General features: G+C 38.7%; 1 long non-coding RNA gene across 3 annotated transcripts in view; it reads right to left on the reverse strand.

Moving 5' to 3' along the window:
• The window catches only part of LOC123394361, a 49681-nt gene that overhangs the window by 28613 nt on the left and 1255 nt on the right, over positions 1–19813 (reverse strand). For 2 of the 3 annotated variants that reach the window (XR_006609048.1, XR_006609046.1), the window contains exons 2-3: positions 15277–15357; positions 14773–14888 (exon numbers count right to left, since the gene is read on the reverse strand). This is a non-coding gene — a long non-coding RNA (uncharacterized LOC123394361). Of the gene's footprint in view, positions 1–14772; positions 14889–15276; positions 15358–18991; positions 19654–19813 lie in introns of those variants that run through there. The other variant, XR_006609047.1, reaches the window with a different exon arrangement.

Consider the following 19813-nt stretch of genomic DNA (forward strand, 5'->3'; position numbering starts at 1 on the left):
GTTATAATGAGAAGAACTGAGACATGATAAGAGGACAAATAACGTGGTCCAGCTTTTGTTTTTAAAAAGAATACTCTAGAAAAGAAAGAAGGGAAGGAAGGAAAAAGAAGGAAAAAGAATGCTTTGGTTAATGTTTGCGGAAATGAAATATTCTGACAATCCTTTTGTAAAAAGCACCATCTCAAGGAGTTATTTACATTAAATATTTTCAGGGGAATTGTTTTTTTCTAGTTTGCAATTTCTCTTTTAAAATATTTGCATTAGGGGCACCTGAGTGGCTCAGTGGGGTAAAGCCTCTGTCTTCGGCTCAGGTCATGATTCCAGGGTCCTGGGATCCGAGCCCCACATCACATCGGGCTCTCTGCTCCGCAGGGAGCCTGCTTCCTCCTCTCTCTCTGCCTGCTTCTCTGCCTACTTGTGTTCTCTGTCTGTCAAATAAATAAATAAATAAAATCTTTTAAAAATAAAATGAAACATTTGCATTAAACATTTAATTAATGATTCAAAAAAAAAAAAAAAAAGAAATATTCATTTTCAGACATTAGTATAATGACACATAAGCACTTACTGGCAGATTATATCTTCTAAAAGCACCAATTTAATCCCATCTCACATGTTCTTCTCATAATATGATGATGCTAGGTCCCTTTCCTTTGAATTGAGGTGGGCTTATGCATACAGCAGTAGTGAAACCATATGACTTCCAGGCTAAGTCATAAAAGGCAATAGAACTTTGCCTTTATCATTAGAACTCAGCCACCATGCTGTGAGGAAGCCAAGCAGCTACACAAATGAGCCACATGAAGGTGTTCCAGTCACTGACCAGTGGAGGTACCAGGTAACTGCCATAATCCTTCAGATGTATGACTGAATGACTGAGCTCTCATGATTCTAGCCTTCAGCCCTGAGCCACTCCAACGGATGCAGAGTAGAGCAGACAGAACCTATTCTTGCTGCCAAAATGCAGATTTGTGAGCAAATTAGATGTCATTGTTTTAGGTAACTAGATTTTGGGGTGGTTGGTTGCATAGTACTGGATAAATGGAACAATGGGTGTTAATATCATCTATGCTAATTGCCTACCCAATAGCCTCTCCTTACCTCTTAAAAGCAGAACCTCAATTTTCTTTGGAGCAGTAAAATAACCAGTCATATAAACCTATTTCCTGGGGCGCCTGGGTGGCTCAGTGGGTTAAAGCCTCTGCCTTTGGCTCAGGTCATGATCCCAGGGTCCTGGGATCAAGCCCCGCATCGGGCTCTCTGCTCAGCAGGGAGCCTGCTTCCCCCCCCCCTTCTCTCTCCCCCTGCCTCTCTGCCTACTTGTGATCTCTGTCAAATAAATAAATAAAAATCTTAAAAACAAACAAACAAACAAAAACCTATTTCTCTAGATGTCTTTCAGCTAGTGGTTGACTTATGACTTCCTTCTGGCTAATGGAATATAAGTGGACATTTTCTATTTAAGGCTTCCATGGAAGCTATTGTATTCCTTACAAAAAGGGACTGATTCAGTTAGTAGGTATCTTATGCCTCCACCTTTCCCATCTTATTGCTCAGAATTTAAATGTAATACTGAGAGCCATTTTGATTTAATCACTTGCCCGCTGAAGTCAGACCACCTGAGTCTGAGTCTATGTTACGTCTCAACCTCAGCTTCCTCATTTGGAAAATTGGAATAATAATAGTCCCCGCATTACAGGGTTGTTTTGAGGAGAAATAAATGGGATTTAAGGGATTTTACACATATTGTGTGCTGAATAAATATTAGCACAATGCACTGTAACTGACTCTGGTTAGTCATAATAATCTATTCCCTCTAAGTTGGTAAGCATAACCATATTTCCTTTCAGGACAGGACCTCTAGCCACTCTTAGGCTGTGTGGCTTTTTGGCTCAGGCCTCACCTCAGTCCCAGGTGATACACTGGACAAAGGCTTGAGATGTTCAACTCATCACATTTCCCAGGCCAGGCTAATTTATTTAATAGACAAGTGACCCAATCTAGGGCAAAAATGAGCAAGACTTTTGCTGAGACTTCCAAGACAGAGGCAGACACTCTCTTCTATGGCCTTAAGGCTGAGGAAATGTAAGGTCTGGAACTGCTGTAGCCATTTACCATTATAGGAAGAAAGTCTGTCTAAAAATAGTGTCATAAAGAAGGAGAAGAGCAGAGATGCTGGAAGAGAGAAATGGCTCTGACAGCATCACAGGTTAGCGTGCGTGACTTTCCCCTTTTTACTTCACCCAACAAGGGTTTGTTTTCAATCCAAATCAAGGAAAGAGTTCGGCCTCAGCTAATATTATTACAGATGAAAATTTTATTGAAAAGATGATATACATCAAGATTGAAAAACGTAACTGAGATGTAATATTTTAATTACTCAAAATTATGCCAAGCTGACAATTACTTTTTCAGTTTGCATGTTACCTCAGAAAATAGGAATAGAAGGGTTATCTTCTCAACCTAGTAAGAGACATATTTGAAAATCCTATAGCTAGTATTATATTAATGATGAAAAACTAAACACATCACTACTAAAATGGTAAATAAAGTAAGGATGTCCACTCCCACCACTTCTATTCAACACTGTACTGAAGGTTCTAACAACATAATAAGTTGAAGAAAGAAATTAAAGCGAACAGATTGGAAAGGAAGACACAAATCTCTGTTTTTTCATAGATGACCTGATCATCTATCTAAAAATCCTAAAGAAACTCCAAATAAGCTATAAGAATTAAAACTGAGTTTAGTAAGATTGCAAAGTCAATACACAAAAACCAATTATATTTCTATATATTTGTATGAGCAATCAGAATTGAAATTAAAAGTTACCATATATAATAGCATCAAAATCATGAAATGCTTAAGAATAAATTTGTTAAAAGATGCTCATGACTTATTCACTAAAAATTACTGTTGAGGAAAAATTAAAGAAGACCTAAATAAATGGAGAGATATATAATGTTCATAGATTAGAAGGCTCAGTATTGTCCAGGAATCACTTCTTGTCAAAATGATCTATAGATTCAAGACATTCTAGTCAAAATCCCAGCAGACTACTTTGTAGAAGTGGCAAGCTGATTTTAAAACTTATATGAAAATGCAAAAAAAAAAGACCAAAGAGTTGCCGAAACAACTTAAGGAAAAAAGAACACAGAGAACATTTTGAGTTTTTCCTCAGGAGCTGATTCTAGGAGTATAGTTCTAGATAAAAGTCTGGAAATATCTGTAAGAAAAACCAACTTTTTTGCAGCTCAAAACCCTTTTATATTTGAAACATTTATAAAGTATATTAGTAGTTGTCATGCACTTAAGAAAAGCGTGAGTGACTCTATCCTTCAGACACCAAGTGAGAGTGAAATGGCATAGGTTGAGGGTATGGCGTGGGATTACCTGCTAGTGAAATATATTATGAACTGAAGGAAAAAAATCTAACTTGCTAAATAAATTAAAATAGTTATAAAATTACTACCAAATAAAAAGATATTCCATTATATAAAAGATATTCTCCAAATATTTGATGATGATAATTATGGCTTAATAGAACAAAGAATAGTAATATCAATTTTTAGAAACTTGAGAATATGTACTAGACTGAGAATCTATGACCTAAAACTTTAGTCCTAGAGCTATCACTACCCAGCCTTTGGACAGGTAAATTTACCTCTCTAGGTCTTAGTACTGACATTTTCAAAAGGAGGTTATTGAGGGACATAATTTCTCAGGGCTCCTCCCAGATCTATACTAAAAATTTTGTTTAGACCTTTCTCTGTGTGTGTGTGTATGTGTGTTTCAGCATTCCTACACCTTGAGATGCTTCTGTTCATTTCTTCTCTATAGAATCCGTCTCCTTGTAATTTACATCTTTGTTAGAGAACGTTATTATGGGATTGTGGTTGTTTTGAAGGAATCAGGGGCTATAAAATGTTTTTTTCTTTCATCCAGGACCAGTAAAGCAGGCATTTAGCATGTCTGTACCAATGGTTATGGATATTTCTATTTTTTACAATTTATTTATTTGACAGAGATCACAAGTAGGCAGAGAGGCAGGCAGAGAGAGAGAGAGAGAGGAGGAAGCAGGCTTCCTGCAGAGCAGAGAGCCTGATGTGGGGCTGGATCCCAGGACCTGGGATCATGACCTGAGCAGAAGGCAGAGGCTTTAACCCACTGAGCCACCCAGGCGCCCCAGATATTTCCATTTTTAATTCTTTCTGCAGTCCTCCAAAATGTAGTCTTTGACACTTCACATGCATGAAATACGATCATAATTTTTCTCTACTGATTTCCAGAGCAAGCCAGAGTACTGGAGGATAGATAAGTAAACTAAGAGGTTCAATGTTCTAAACGGAAATAAATAGTTCAAGTGCACCAACTGATCTTTCTCTAGCTCCATCTGAAAAGCTCCCTTTGATATTTTTATGTCTGATTCCTTACTTACTAGAAGTGCTATTGTGCCAGAAGGATTGTAGTCCAAAAAGAGCCCTGTTTAGGCTATCTCTTTTTAGTGCATAAAGACAGAATTCAAGAAGATAAGGAACATGAATGAAATTCTGCAGTCTTAAAAAGCATTTTGTCTTTTAGCTGTGGATAGCATGAGGTACCATTGCCTTATTCTGCCCAGTTGGTAGATCCTCCCATATAAGTCACCTCCATTATGTAGAGTTCCAGATGAAATCTCTTTTCTAAAGATCATACTCCTGGGTTCGTAATCTTTTGAGATTTTCTTTCTTTTTCTGTTCAACTTTACTCTGGAACTTACTATTGGTCCAAAAAGACCTGCTAATCGCTACTAGTATATGTGAGGCCATTCTGAGATACAAGTTCCATATAGTTAAAGAACATTGCAAGTGTGGTCTCATGTTCTACAATTACCTAAGCATAGGTCTAAAGAATTAGACTTAAACTTTGGGAACATTTTGACCATAGATCTAGCCAGAATCTAAATTCACTCCTTTAAACCTTTTATACCTCTCGACACAGGCTTTGACTCAAGTCTATTCCCTTGTGTCTCCCAAATGTTGCCCTTTGGAAACCTTTACCAGTTTGTCTTAATTTTCTTTTAACTGAGACTCCATAACAATATGCAACTCCATTATTCTGCATGCTTTATATGTTTTTTTATAGTTCTTCCCATCCTTGATCTTTCCTAAAGCTGTTAACTCACATTGTATTCTCTTGGGTTTCTCTCTGAACCCTTAAACTTTTTTTTTTTTGAATGTTTAAACTTTGTATCTCACAGACTTTTTTAACTCAGACCCCCAATTTTAACCTACGGACTACAAAACCCTTCATACTTGAAAAAAATGTGTGAATTTTGTTGACTTCAAATGGTTCACTCTAAATCTTTTACTATGTGGAACTGAAACTGTAAATAAATAAGTTATTTATACACAAATTCTCAATCATGTTTGCTTCCCATTGAAATTCCCCAAATTCAGACATTTTTTTAAAAGAGTGAGAAATAACTCCCACCTTCCTTTCATCATCCAATAATCAAGTGGTATCGAGTTTACTGACTGTACTTAGGGGTGGTTAGGCAGCACAAACGTGCCTTTGGCTACCAACCCGTCTTAGATGGCAGTAACATGGAGAAACATAAAATGAGAATCTGTAGAAAAATGTCTAAAATGAAAAGGCTCTCAAGAGTGAATTTTTCCAAAATGGTAATATTTTTAATACTACTGTATCGATCTCACCAGGTCTCTATGAGAATGAATATTTGGTATATTTGAGTTGTTGCTGGAATCTAAACCAATTCCTGTACACTACATTTTCAAAGGTAATTCTGGCATGTTTAAGTATATTTGGAATTCACAGAAATTATTTCATTAAAAAAGAATCCAAGTTGACATTCGTAGGCACAATCTCACACTTGAGTAAAAACAAAGTCAGCTGTTGCCTGACTGCAATAGTACTTGTACTTGACACTTTCAAATGCTTGGCTTAAAACGCAGCAGTGTGCTGGCCAACAAAAAGCAAGAGAGCATGAAAAGCAGTGGGGAGATGAAATTGGGTAAGAGAAAGACATTTTCAGTACAACTGTTTTATTTTATAGTCTAAGACTATAAAAGCAACAAACTGTAAAACTTTATTAAACCACTTACCACTGAATTCTATAAAATTCTACAGTAAGTGTCATAATCTATCCTTTCCTCAAGATAAAATTGCCAGTTCTATATTTAAGTTAAAGAATCTACAATGTCAATGCAACAAAAACCTAGTCTGGGGACTTAATACATTTCACTATTTAGATTTCCATCATCCTCTTAATATAATACTGGTCTTTCTACAATTACGTTAAAGTCTACACTTGATATCTCCCTTTTCCCAAGTTTGGTTTACTTCCTTTGGCTGTTGTGAGGGAGCCGGGAGAGGTCTGCTTCTCTACATCAGCTTTCTCTCTATCCATTTCTGCTTCCTTTGTCTTCTTGATCTATGCCATCCATTTCAACTTCTGAACTTGCATTCTCTTTTCCACAACCCACCGCCCTCTCAGAAAGCAATATATTTTGGGATTGCTTTGATTTCTTCTTAGGTTCTAGGTCTTAATCTCCTGGCTATATCCAACACTCAAATGCCCATTTATTTCTCACCCAGAGTGATGTAGAGATATCCTGAGTTATTCTCACACTGCTCAGAGAGACTGATATATATATATATATATATATATATATATTTATGTTTATACATATATATATACACAAACACAAAACAACCCACCCAAGTGTTTTTCTGAACAAAAACTACTTTTTCTGTAACTTCATTGACTTCCCCTCCCTCCACAGACAGAATTTATCATTCTCCCCGTTGTGTTTGCATATTATTAAAGAAAATGTCTATATTGGAGCACCTGGATGGCTCAGGCATTAAGCGTCTGCCTTTCGCTCAGGTCATGATCTCAGGGGTCCTGTAATCGAGACCCGCATAGGGCTCCCTGCTGAGTGGGAAGCCTGCTTCTCCCTCTCCCACTCCCCCAGTTTGTGTTCCCTCTCTTGCTGTGTCTCTGTCAAATAAATAAATAAAAATTTAAAAGAAATAAAAAATGAAACGTTTTAAAAAAGAAAATATCTATATTGAAGCTTTAAAGCTATGATTATTTTACTTGTCTGTCTTCCCCAGGAAATTGTCAGCGCTTTGAGAACAGCAACTATGATGGCTAATTTTGTGTCAGCTTGGCTGGGCCACATGCTGAGCAAATATTTGGTCAAAGATTATTCTGGGGTTCTGTATGAGATTAATATTTAAAGATTTTATTTATTTATTTGAGAGAGAGAGACAGAACGAGAGATAGAGGGAGCATGAGAGGGGAGAGGTCAAGAGGGAGCCTGATGTGGGACTTGATCCCGGGACTCCAAGATCATGATGTGAGCCAACGGCAGTTTTTTTTTTTTTTTTTTTTAAAGGTTTTATTTATTTATCAGAGAGAGGGGGGGGAGAGAGCGAGCACAGGCAGACAGAATGGCAGGCAGAGGCAGAGAGAGAAGCAGGCTCCCCGCCGAGCAAGGAGCCCGATGTGGGACTCGATCCCAGGACGCCGGGATCATGACCCGAGCCGAAGGCAGCTGCTTAACCAACTGAGCCACCCAGGCATCCCCCAACGGCAGTTTTTTAAACAACTGAGCCACGCATGCAACCCCCCCTTTTTTTTTAGATTTTTAAAATTTTATTATTTATTTAACAGAGAGATCACAAGTAAGTGGAGAGGCAGGCAGAGAGAGAGAAGCAGGCTCCTTGCTGAGCTGAGAGCCTGATTCGGGGCTCAATCCCAGGACCCTGAGACCATGACCTGAGCTGGAGGCAGAAGCTTAACCCACTCAGCCACCCAGGCACCCTGAGATTAATATTTAAATCAGAAGACAGAGTAAAGCAGATTGCCTTCTATCATGTGGGTGGGCTTCACCTAATTAGTTGAAGGCCTGACTGGAACAAAAAAGCTGACCCTTCCCCAAGTACGAGAGAATTCTTCCTGCATGACTGCCTTCAAACTGGGACACTGTCCCTCTCCTACCTTCAGACTTGAACTGTCTGATTCTGAGATTAGTCCTCCTGAGTTTTGAGCCTGCTGACCACTGGATTAGAAATCAACTCTCCTGGGTCTCCAGCTTACCAATTCATCCCACAGATCTTGAGACTTCTTAGCCTCCATAATAACATGAGTCAATTCCTTGCAATAAACTTTTCAATATGTACACATCCTATTCTATTACTTTGAAGAATCCTAATACAGAAACCATATCTTATGCATTTCTAATGGCCTAGAACTTGGCACAGTGCCTTACAACACGTGGATGCTTCTTTTAATGGTTTGTTGAATTAACTAGTAGTTTAATTTAGTGCTTTAATGTTCTCCTAAATGTAAAACTTATATTTTATTAGTTATTTAGTTTTAAAAATAGGAAATGTTGGGCCCTATAAGGGCATAAGAAAGAGTGAGTTCCTTGCTTTTTTAAAAAAACTGCAGCTAAAATATTAGTCAATTAAAAAAAGGAGGAGGGGCGCCTGGGTGGCTCAGTGGGTTAGGCCGCTGCCTTCGGCTCGGGTCGTGATCTCAGGGTCCTGGGATCGAGTCCCGCGTCGGGCTCTTTGCTCAGCGGGGAGCCTGCTTCCTTCTCTCTCTCTCTGCCTGCCTCTCAGTGTACTTGTGATTTCTCTCTGTCAAATAAATAAATAAATAAAAATCTTTAAAAAAAAAATTTAAAAAATAAAAATAAAAAAAGGAGGAAACTGGGGTACCTGGGTAGCACAGTTGGTTCAGCATCCAATTCTTGGTTTCAGCTCAGGTGATGATCTCAGGGTCATAAGACCCTGGTTGAGCTCCATGCTCAGGGTGGAGTCTGCTTAAGTTTTTCTCTCCCTCACTCTGTAGCCTCCCCCCCACCTAAAATATACATAAATCTTTTAAAAAATAATTTAAGGGGCACATGAGTGGCTCAGTGGGTTGAGCCTCTGCCTTCGGCTCAGGTCATGATCTCAGGGTCCTAGGATCAAGTCCCGCGTTGGGCTCTCTCTCTGCCTGCCTCTCTGCCTACTTCTGATCTCTCTCTGTCAAATAAATAAATAAAATCTTTTAAAAATGTTTGAAAAAAAAATTAAAAAACAAAGGAAGAAGGAAAGTCCTAAACTAGACTAGAATTAAACTACTCTCTGTGTTTTATTGATCTAGTCATTAAATTTGATCACACATCCATTCTTTTATCAGTTTGGGTCTGAATTTTCTCCTTATGGACCATGAACTAACTTCTCCCATTTCTACCTGGCTCTGGCATTTCATCCCTCTTATCTTTCCCAGTGGCAACTACAGATTAATTTGCCTAATACATTTTTTTAAATTTTATCCCAAAATTTTTGGCAGCTCTCCACCATCTATATCCTTCACTCTAGTGTTCAAAATAGCTCACAGTCTGATCACAACTCACCTTTTCATTAGACTCTGAAGCAAATCCTCCACCCTTCCTGCTCTATTGGTTAATACACAACTCTTCTATATACATTCAACTAAATTTAGTCCAGTTATTAAAATGCCTTCCTCCAATCTTGGCAAGTCCAAATCTCTCAAGAAATAGTGGAGAAAGCACCAAGTCTGGATTTAGGAAACCTCAGGTCTAGTCTTTTCCAATAGCACCAGGGGACATTGTGTGACAGGGGACAACTGAGTCAAATCACTTCTCTGGAATCAGTTTCCTTATCTGTATGATAATGAGGAAAGACAAGAAAAATGGAAAGAACAATTCGTTCTTTTTTAATTTAAAAAAAAAAAAGTTATGTTCTCTTCATCTACCAGCACAGCTCCATCATTAACTCAATAGTTCTTGAGTATCTCTTATAACCAATGCAGACCTGCTCTATGAAACCTGAATAGCCCTCAACCCACCCCTAACAGCTGGACTTGCTGACTCAAGTGCACTTATTTTCTATGCCATTAATTTGCCACGTATTATTTTTAGGCTTTATCATCTTAAATATAGTATTGTCCCCTTAAGAGCAGCGGCTTATGCTTCTGCATATATCCTTGACAAATAAAGTTCTCAAACTTTAAAAAGTATACTTGAGAAACTTATTAATAGCATTGATTCCCAAGCCTCTCATCTATCTCTTTCCAATTCTGATTCCATAGTTGGTAATCTACATTCTAATAAGTACTCTTTCCTGTCCTGTGATTCTGATTCAGGTGGTCCAGTGACCACACTTTGAGAAAAAAGTGCTCTGTTGTGTATCATAGTTTTTCTTGTCTGCACTTAGCATGGGTTCAAAAACTTTTTTTTTTAATGTGTTTTAATTCAGAAGGATAGGTATGCTTGCACTGAGAAAATTCTTTTTTTAAAGATTTCTTTGAGAGAAGGGGGAGTACATGCATGCTAGTGGAGGGAGGGACAAAGGGAGAGAGGAATCCTTGAGCAGACTCTCCCCTGAGCCGGGAGCTCAACACAGGTTCGATCCCAGGACCCTGAGATCACGACCTCAACAAACTGAGCTCTGAATTGAGAAAATACTTAAATAGAAAATAGCTCAGGAGGGATGGGTAACTCTAAAATATTCTGCACACATTATTAAAGATATTACCCAGGAGGAAAGTAAAGAGAAACATGCATAGGGACTTAAAGAGACTGCATGAGGTGCTACTGGACAGATCAGCTACAGATGACAAAGACCCAGGCTGAACCCCTTAACAATGGTGAAAGGAAGGCTAAATGTCAGGATGAGCTGATACTCCCACAAGGGACTGTTTAGCTAAAGTCAGAGAAAAGTGTTCAGATTTCTTTGTAGCGTATATGGAGATAGAAAGCAAAATCTTCAAAAATCTCATTTTGTGCTCATTCTTTGGTCCAAGCAAAGCAATTTTATTATTTTTTTTCTTTTTTTTTCCAGTGATCCAAAATTCATTGTTTATGCACCACACCCAGCAAGCAAAGCAATTTTAAACAAGAAAGAACAAAACAAACATCATAAGGAGGAGAGTTAAAGAAAAAGAAGGAATAATAACTTTTGAGGGGATTAATAGCTCTAATTCTAGAGTCATTTATAGATTTAGGGTTCACTGTCAATAATCTTTGAGGAAATATTTTAAATAAGAGAAATACCAAGAATTCGCAAGTGAGATATATCCTTAATTTGAAAAATGGAAAAAATGGATTCTGAAAACTACAGATTTGAGCTCGAGTTTTAGAACAGATTATTAAAAAGCTTGTTAACACTTAGAGAGAGAAGATATGAAAACTTTGAGCTACTTTATGTATGCCAAGGATAGAAATGCCAACCCTGGGGGACACCAGAGTGGCTCAGTCAGTTAAGCATTGGACTCCGGATTTTTGGCTCAGGTCATGATCTCCGGGACCTGAGATAGAGCCCCATATTGGGCTCCTTGCTCAGCAGGGAGTCTGCTCAAGATTCTCTCTCCCTCTGTCCCTCCCTCCCTCTCTAAAATAAATCAGTAAGTCTGAAAGAAAAAGAAAGAAAGAAAGAAATGCCAAACAGTTTTCTTTTTATGACAGATTGGGCTATGCCATAGAAGTTGCCACTAAAGACTTCAGCAAGGTATTTGACAAACTAATAATTAACTTTTGAGTAACAGTTTCTTTTTTTTAAAGTTGTTCTATTAGGTCAATTCATACTTAGTTGACTCATTTTTTTCAGACATGATTAATGGAGTGAGGGCTCTAGGGCTTTTTTGGTGATTTGCATTCATTCAACAAATATTTATTGAACAGTTTACCATATGCCAGGAATTGCTGTAGGTAGTGGGATTCCACTGGGGAATAAATCAAAGTCCCTGATCTCCAGGAATTTTAGTAGAGGGACACATAATAAACAAGTAAACAGATATGTTCTATGTCAGGCAATGGTAAGAGAAAGTTTAAAAAAAAAAAAAAAAAGAGGTTAAAGAAAAAAAAAGAGCAATGGCAAATGGATATTTCTTTTAAAGGCTGGCCAAAAGGGCTGATAGAATCTGGTGATAACTAAGCAAAACTTGAAAGAAGTGATGGAATCAGCTGTGTAATTATGCAGTGGAAGAATATTCCAGATAGCAAGACAGCAAGCATACAGGTCTTAAGATGGGAACATACTTGGTCAAGAGGCCCAATGGTAGGCAGAATAATAGTATCCCAAAGCTGTCCATGTCCCGATTTCTGGAACTTGTGACACTTCTATATTTCAGACAAAATAACTTTGCATATGGAATTAAAGTTCCAGACTTTAAAATAAATAGATTATCTTGGACTGTCAAGGTGGGTCTCACATAATATCATGAACCTGAAAGGCAGAGAACTTCCTGGCTATAGAAAGAGATATTTGGCAGAAAAGTAAACTAGAAAGTCTCCAAGTATGAAAAGAATACTATACACTGTTGCTGGCTCAGAGATGTAAAGTCCCCTGAGCAAGGACCAGAAAGAGCCCTCTGGAAGCTAAGGGCAAGCCCTAGCTAACAGACCGCAAGGAAAAAAGGGACCTCAGTCCTACAAACATAGCCCAAAATTCTGCCAACAACCAGAGAAAACAGCTAAACCAACCGCATTTCTGACCTGTAGAACTGTGAGATAATAAATTTGTACTGTCTTAAAGTGCTAAATTTGTGGCAATTTGTGGTCATTTGCTTTGACAGCAATAGAAAACTAATTTAGACTACACTGGATTGAAATAGGTAGGAAGGGGCGCCTGGGTGGCTCAATTAGTTGTGTGTCTGAATCTTGATCCTGGCTAAGGTCATCATCTCTGGGGGTGTGAGTGTAGGTCCCACACTGGGCTCTAGGCTGGGCCTGGAGCCTACTAAAAAAGAAAAAAAAAAAAAAAAAAAAGAAGAAGAAGAAGACCAGAAACAGGTAGGGAGTACAATAGGAGATGAAACAGGAGAGGTAGAGGATGGATTACAGGAAGAAGGGAAACAAGAGGGTAGATATTGTGGGGCCTTCTAGACCACTGTAAGGCCTTTATCTTTAATCACGGATGAAATGGGAGCCAGTGGGAGCTGGGGGTAGGTATAACATAATCAAACTTACATTATAGAAGGATCACTCTGAACTACTTTGCATAAGGGTATTGCAATAATTCACACAACAGTATAAACTAGGGAAATCATAAAGGTGATAAAAATAGTCAGATTCTGGGTTGAAGCATATAAACTTGCCATTTGCGTGGCTCAAAAACAGTCCAAAATCAAAGGCTGAGTCAAGAGGATTTGTTCATGGATGGCCTAAGGGGTACTGGAGAAAGAAAGGAGTCCTTGTTGACTCCAAAATCATTGACCTAAGCCAAGGGTACAAGAGTTGTATTGAGATAAACAGTGCAGGAGGGGCAAGTTTATTGAGGGCTGAGGCGCAAAGGCAACCAAGGATTCATCTTGGGACATGTTATGTACATGAAGCACCTATCAGACTCCAAGAAGAGATGTTCATTAAGCTGTTAGTTATACAAGTCTGCTGTCTGAGCTGGAACTATTAATTAGGGAGTCCTCTCACAACAACGGTGTTCAAAGCCAGGAGATCAAGGGTTCAAACATGCAGGAAATGAGTGTAAAGAAAGAAGAGTGGTGCTTCCTGGCTTACTCCTTTTTAAAAGTCTTCCCTGGGTCATTTTTCTTCTGACTTGTAAATACAAATACATGAATAATTTCACAATCTGGAATATTTTTTATTTTTAAAAATATTTTATTTTATTTTATTTATTTATTTGGCAGAGGGACCACAAGTAGGCAGAAAGGCAGACAAAGAGAGAGGGGGAAGCAGGCTTCCCGCTGAGCAGAGAGCCTGATCTGGGGCTCGATCCCAGGACCCAGATATCATGACCTGAGCTGAAGGCAGCGGCTTAACCCACTGAGCCACCCAGGTGCCCCTGCAATATTTTTTAAATATTTAGTTATGTATGTAATGAATTATCTGCTGAAGGGACCCAGGCTGTCCCAAAATGTGCCACAATGGCATATCGATTATTTTGAACTAAAGTTATTTAAGAAATATCCAGTGCAAGATGAATACTCTGACCCTCCTGTGTCTCCTGAAAGCGGGAAATAAATCTTCCAAGTGAAAGGTATCCTCCCTGTACCAAGAGGTAAAGAGACATCTTTATCACCAAAGATAGGGAATTCAGGAAAAGAAGCCTATATAAACAAACCTGGCTACTCTTACTAATTTACTAATGGGACCAAATTCTATTTAGAATTCCTTACTAATTGAAGCTTCTGAACGTACATTTACTTTGTCCTGTCAACTACTCACAGATTTATGTTTCTTTGTCCAAAAAATATAGAAGCTTGGTCTTGACATGCCTTGGTTATTTCTTTAGGTCTCAGTTTTATTATTGGGCCTCTGTGCGCACATTATTAAACTTTGTTTTTTTTCTCCTATTAATCTGTCTCATGTCAATTTAATTTTTAGACCAGCTAGACGAAAATTGAAGGGTCAACTTAATTTTTCCCTCTCCAACACTGCTTTAAAAATAATAAGATTGAATAATATCTGTACTATTGAAGAAAATTCAAAATAAAGAGCCATCACTTAATTTCGGGACTTCTGTATTAAACACAGATCATAGTCAAAAAACCCTACTGAAATTAGCCTAAACTACACACCCATATCAAAAGACAAGTGAATTATATTCCCTCAATAGCTGTTGCTCTGAGACATTTTCACATCCTATAATTATTTACATTTTTATATAACGTTCGTGCTGAATATCTGGTGAGAAGTATTATTCTTTCATTTCAGTTCCTCAACACTATGAGAATTCAGTATTTACATGCTGCAGTTATAAGCAAAAGCAAAACAAAAATTACCAACCTACCAACTTTGTTCTACTGTTTGCTTCCTTCCACACCTATTGCCCTCATTGTGTTTCAGTTGTTGCTCATGATATATACAGAAGTCACAGCTAGTTTATTGTTCTCGCCAACTTTCCTTCTGAGGAAAAAAAAAAAACTATTTGTGAGCACTTTAGTATAACACACACACACACACACACACAATATATAGTACATGTTACCTATATATATTTTATATATATGTGTGTGTCACAAATCTGTCATGAATCTCTCTCATTCTCTCACTCCCTCTCAAAGAAAGATAAAGCTTTTATTTATATATGATATTATAAACATTTATATATATATGTATTCATACATACAAAGTTTTTTTTTTTTTTTTTTAATCACCAAAAAAGTTCCTGAAACGTTCCTACCAGGTAGAGAAAAAACTGACCTGCTATAATTATCTCCCTAAAGCACTCCTGTGAGCACAATTACAAAGTGTTTTTGCCAACCACATCACAAACAATTATTAATGTACTAACTTTAGTTCCATGTTTTGAGCTGCTCCTGGTCCAGGTGTGGAGTGGGAACATGTTCTTTATGGAAACATCTCATTGGATCATCTGCTGACAAAGCATATTTTTAAAGCGTACCCATAATCACTCTAATTAGGCCATCAAATGTCAGGACTTGCTGTGTGAATTTGATTAATTCTAGCCATCTCTGTGGTGCAACCGAGGAGTGACCCCACCTTAGAAACAATTTCCTTATGCTATGCCCTTTCCCCTTCTAAGACCTGTCCATACGGAAAAATTGTAAGGAAGGTTTGCAATGCTGCCCTTATAGGTCTGTGAAACTTCCTTTCAGCTGGGAGCCCAATCACATCCAAACCCTTTTATATGCCTTCCATACTATTGCCTTTTTACCTTTTGGAGACACTGAATTTAGAAACATAACTTGGAATATGTAATATGTAAGGTAGATTGTTTACATATCTCTAACTTCCACTAGATTGTGAGTAACTTATTTGCCCTATTTTGGTTCTCTCTAACGGACACAGTGTTCTCAACGCTCTAGCACAAATATTTGACAAAGTTATACAGAAGAGGGCATGTGAACACATCTGATCCTCCCTCCCCCATTCTTCCCCTTCTTCACCACAAAACAACTGATTGAAAAGAACAAAGGAAATAAAAAACAGGTTGAAAAGAACAAAGAAAATAAAAAACACGGGGATTTGTTTTCTTAATGAAAACATGCCTTATGTTGTTCACTAAGGGAAATTTTTAAAACTTAATTATCATTGTGCCTTTGAGGAAATACTATTGAATGGAGGTCACTGTGATGGTTATTCTTGGGTCTTGACTTGGCCAGACCATGGTGCCAATTGTTAGGTCAAACAGTAGACTAGATGTTGCTGGAAAGGTATTTTGTAGATGTGATTAATATTTACAATCTGTGGGGGTGCCTGGGTGAATCAGTGGGTTAAAGCCTCTGCCTTTGGCTCAAGTCATGGTACCAGGGTCCTGGGATCAAGCCCCGCATCGGGCTTTCTGTGCAGCAGGGAACCTGCTTCCCCCTCTCTCTCTGCCTGCCTCTCTGCCTACTTGTGATCTCTGTCTGTCAAATAAATAAAATCTTTAAAAAAAAATATTTAAATCAGTGGACTTTAACTAAAGGAGATTACTCTAAATAATGTGGGTGGGCCTTAATCAGTTGAAGGCCTTATGAACAAAAGTTGAGGTTTCTGGGAGTAGAATAAATACTATTTCCTCAAGATCATAACAGAAAACCTACCAATAGATTTTGGACTCACGACTGCAACTTCAACTCTTGCTTGAATTTTCAGCCTGCCAACTGGCTGCTCTACAGATTTCAGACTTACCAGCACCCACTATAGCATGAACCAATTCCTTAAAATAAATCTCTCTCTCCATAACGCATCTTATTGTTTCTGTTTCTCTGGAGAACCCTGACTAACAATGCATTTCAAAGTAGTTCTTTCTTTTATAATACTTCTGAACCTTTTGCTAATTGCATATACCATATTCTTAATTTTGTTACATGGAATAAGAGTCAGTGTTTATATACTACTTACTAATAGAAGTCAGTTTCTCTGTTAGTACAAAGAACAAAAGAGTTGTGAAAGGAACTAAACAACAATGGCACATGTCCTGCCAACCAGGGAAATTTTACACCAGAGGTTTCAAATATAAAGCTCTATTTGAGCCCAGATTGTGCCGCCTATCTAAATATTATACCCTATTCCCTAAGCTCGGAACATTTTCTTAAACTGTTTTATACAAATCAACAAATCTTAAGCAATTACCAATAAAGAGTCTGAGTAGTTTGATAGAAACATTTTCTTCTAAAAAAGATGTGCCACTTTTGGGGCATGGCAAGGGCAGGGAAGGAGGGTTTCAACAATTAATGCAACTTAAAATAGGGGGTTAGTGTGCCCAGTTTCCATTGCCTCATTCATCAGGAGAGTTTGTGTTGTGACTCTTGGAAGTCAGTTTTATTGCATGATGTAATGGAGAAAATAATGAAGATTACAAATTTTCTTTATGCTTATGTTTTCTTAACCACTGCCAGTTTATGGACATTTAAGAAGTTGAAGCAAAAAATGTAGATTTAGTTTCTTTTAATTTAGCCAGATGGTTAGGTCCAAGAAATTTCTTAAGAAATTTATTAAAATGTTTTTAGAATTAAAAAGTCTTAGATCCCACTTGGTAGACCTCCAATGGCCCTCAGAGGCTGCACACTTTTCCTCAATGTTACCTAACGGAACTCTCTCTGTCCACTATAAAAGCAAGGGTTTGGTATTTCAATTTAAACTTGACGTGTGGATCGAGACGACGGTATTTCAAACTGTTCTGTTTACAATGCTGAACTTCTCTGAGCTCAAAGGAATAACAGATTTTAAAGAGTTACACAGTTATTTAGTGGAAAATAAGTCCTGATTATGAAAGCAATTCATAGATTTTGGTGACTGAGTGAGTCGTATTCTCTATGACTCTGGGATACCACCACAAGATATGTGTGATTATAGACCCCCGACCTATTATGGAGGCTCATTTTCAAAACACACACACACACACACACACACACACTCTTGCCTTAAAACTTATTGTAAAACTACCATACCCATTAACACACAGTATTACTGAACACTGGAGTTAACTATGGAAAGGAATCAACTGTGAAAGGAAAAAAATACATATTAATGGGTAATTGCATCAGCTCTGCTTCCATCTTTCAGCATCCTAAAAAGGGTCCTGCCTTGTAGACCAGTTCTTCTGGGCTTTTGTCATAAGGAATCAGGAAGAAAGAGAGCTGGGGGAAAGATCTGAAGTACACATCCAGGGCCGGAGAAGAGTTAAGGCATGTTTTGAAAGACAAATGCATTCAAGCAGCTATCTTATATGAGAACAGTGGATGAGAGCAAAAAGAGATATTTAAGATATGTTGTTATTTATCTACTTCACGGTGTGTGGGCTATGAGAATTTTTTAAGAGTTATTTCAAAATTAGGTTTCAGGTATTTACCTGTGTATTTGAATATGGCCCTGCTCTAAGACTGGACACAGATTTATAAATATCACACAAAATATTAATCTCAAGCTATAGAAATTTCTGGACAAATTCTTAGTAATGTTTGTGGCTACCTAGCTATTTTATGAAATTGTGGAGATAAAAGCTTTTATCAGTAAAATAATATCAATCAGATTGTTAGAAGTTTAGAACGATGAAAATACCCTCATATCTCCTAGAACAGTCCAGGGTGTAAATAACAATATTCTCTTTAAATCAACCAATGAGTAGCCATAGGTGACTATATAATTTTTTTTAACAAATAAAACTTATTGTATTGCTTTTGGAATTGCCTGTTTATAAATGTTTTAAAAAATCGCTTTGGATTGTAAATAAGCTATAATCACCAATATCAGTAATAAAAATAATACCGTAATTTTAAAAAATTAAAATATGCAGAGGAGAGGGTTGAAAACATCCTCCTAGGCCTAGAAGGCAGTGAAGAATCTGGTCAATCTACAGCTTGAACGATCAGTGCTTGAGAAATTTACATGTTTCAGCTGGAAAGTGTGAAAACTGGCTATCTTTTCACAAATCATTTTTAAAAGAAATGTCTTGTATTTTCCTGGTCTGAGGTATTAAAGCGCTTTCGTAAAACCTTAACATGGTGCCAATTAAAAACGTGGGAAAGATGCTCCTTTTTTTCAGAATGTTAGAAACGTACCTTTCCACATCTGTATTTGCTCAAAGATTAAGCTTTGTAGGGCGGAAGCTCTGGAGTAGAAACATCTCAGTCACGCAAAGCTTGGACTCTCAAAGTTTCATTCATTCGGCCAACGTCCCTGGAGCCCCTCCTTTGTGCAAGACACTGTACTCAGTGCCAGGCTGGAACACCGGTTAACAGGAAGCAGCCCCTGCTCTGAGGGAGCTTCCGGCCTGGCCAGGGTACAGCCCAACTAGGAGTTCTAAAAAACAACCTAAAATATCACAAACCAGCTACACAGTGGACGTGCCTCTAATTACCACACGAGGATCAGTCCACAAATGCAAAGTCTCCCTTCCATCTGACACGGGTCGCCACCCCATCTCTCAAGAGCCGGGGCAGAGCTAGGTCTAGAACTCGTGGCCAGAGGTTGTCAGAGGACAGGTTGGCAAGGAGAGACCAGAGGGTAAGAGGAGGCCCAAGCACGGCCCCCGATGGCGATGCAGCAGGTAGGGCGGGAGGCTGGCGGGGGTCAGCTAGGCCTCCCACGTGGATCTCGATGGAGGAAGGTGGGCCGACGTTCTGTGGGCCTAGCCGTCGGACTGGAAGGGTCTACGCGCCTTTCGGCCCCGGTCTCAGGGGCCGGCTCTCGGCGAGGCCCCGCCCCTCCGGCTCCTCCCCTCCCACCCCCCAAGGCGCGCTAGCCCGTCCCGCGCGGCGCCAACCCTTTCCCGGGTCATCGCCCCTCCTCTCTTCCGGGCCGCGAGCCCCCCGCGCGTCTTCTCTGGGGTGTGCGCGCGAGCGCGCGAGCGCGCGCGCGTTCCCCTGCCTGCCTGCCCGCCC

This window comes from Mustela putorius, unplaced genomic scaffold, assembly GCF_011764305.1.
Source record: "Mustela putorius furo isolate JIRA1106 unplaced genomic scaffold, ASM1176430v1.1 tig00003834_pilon_pilon_pilon, whole genome shotgun sequence".
NCBI lineage: Eukaryota > Metazoa > Chordata > Mammalia > Carnivora > Mustelidae > Mustela > Mustela putorius.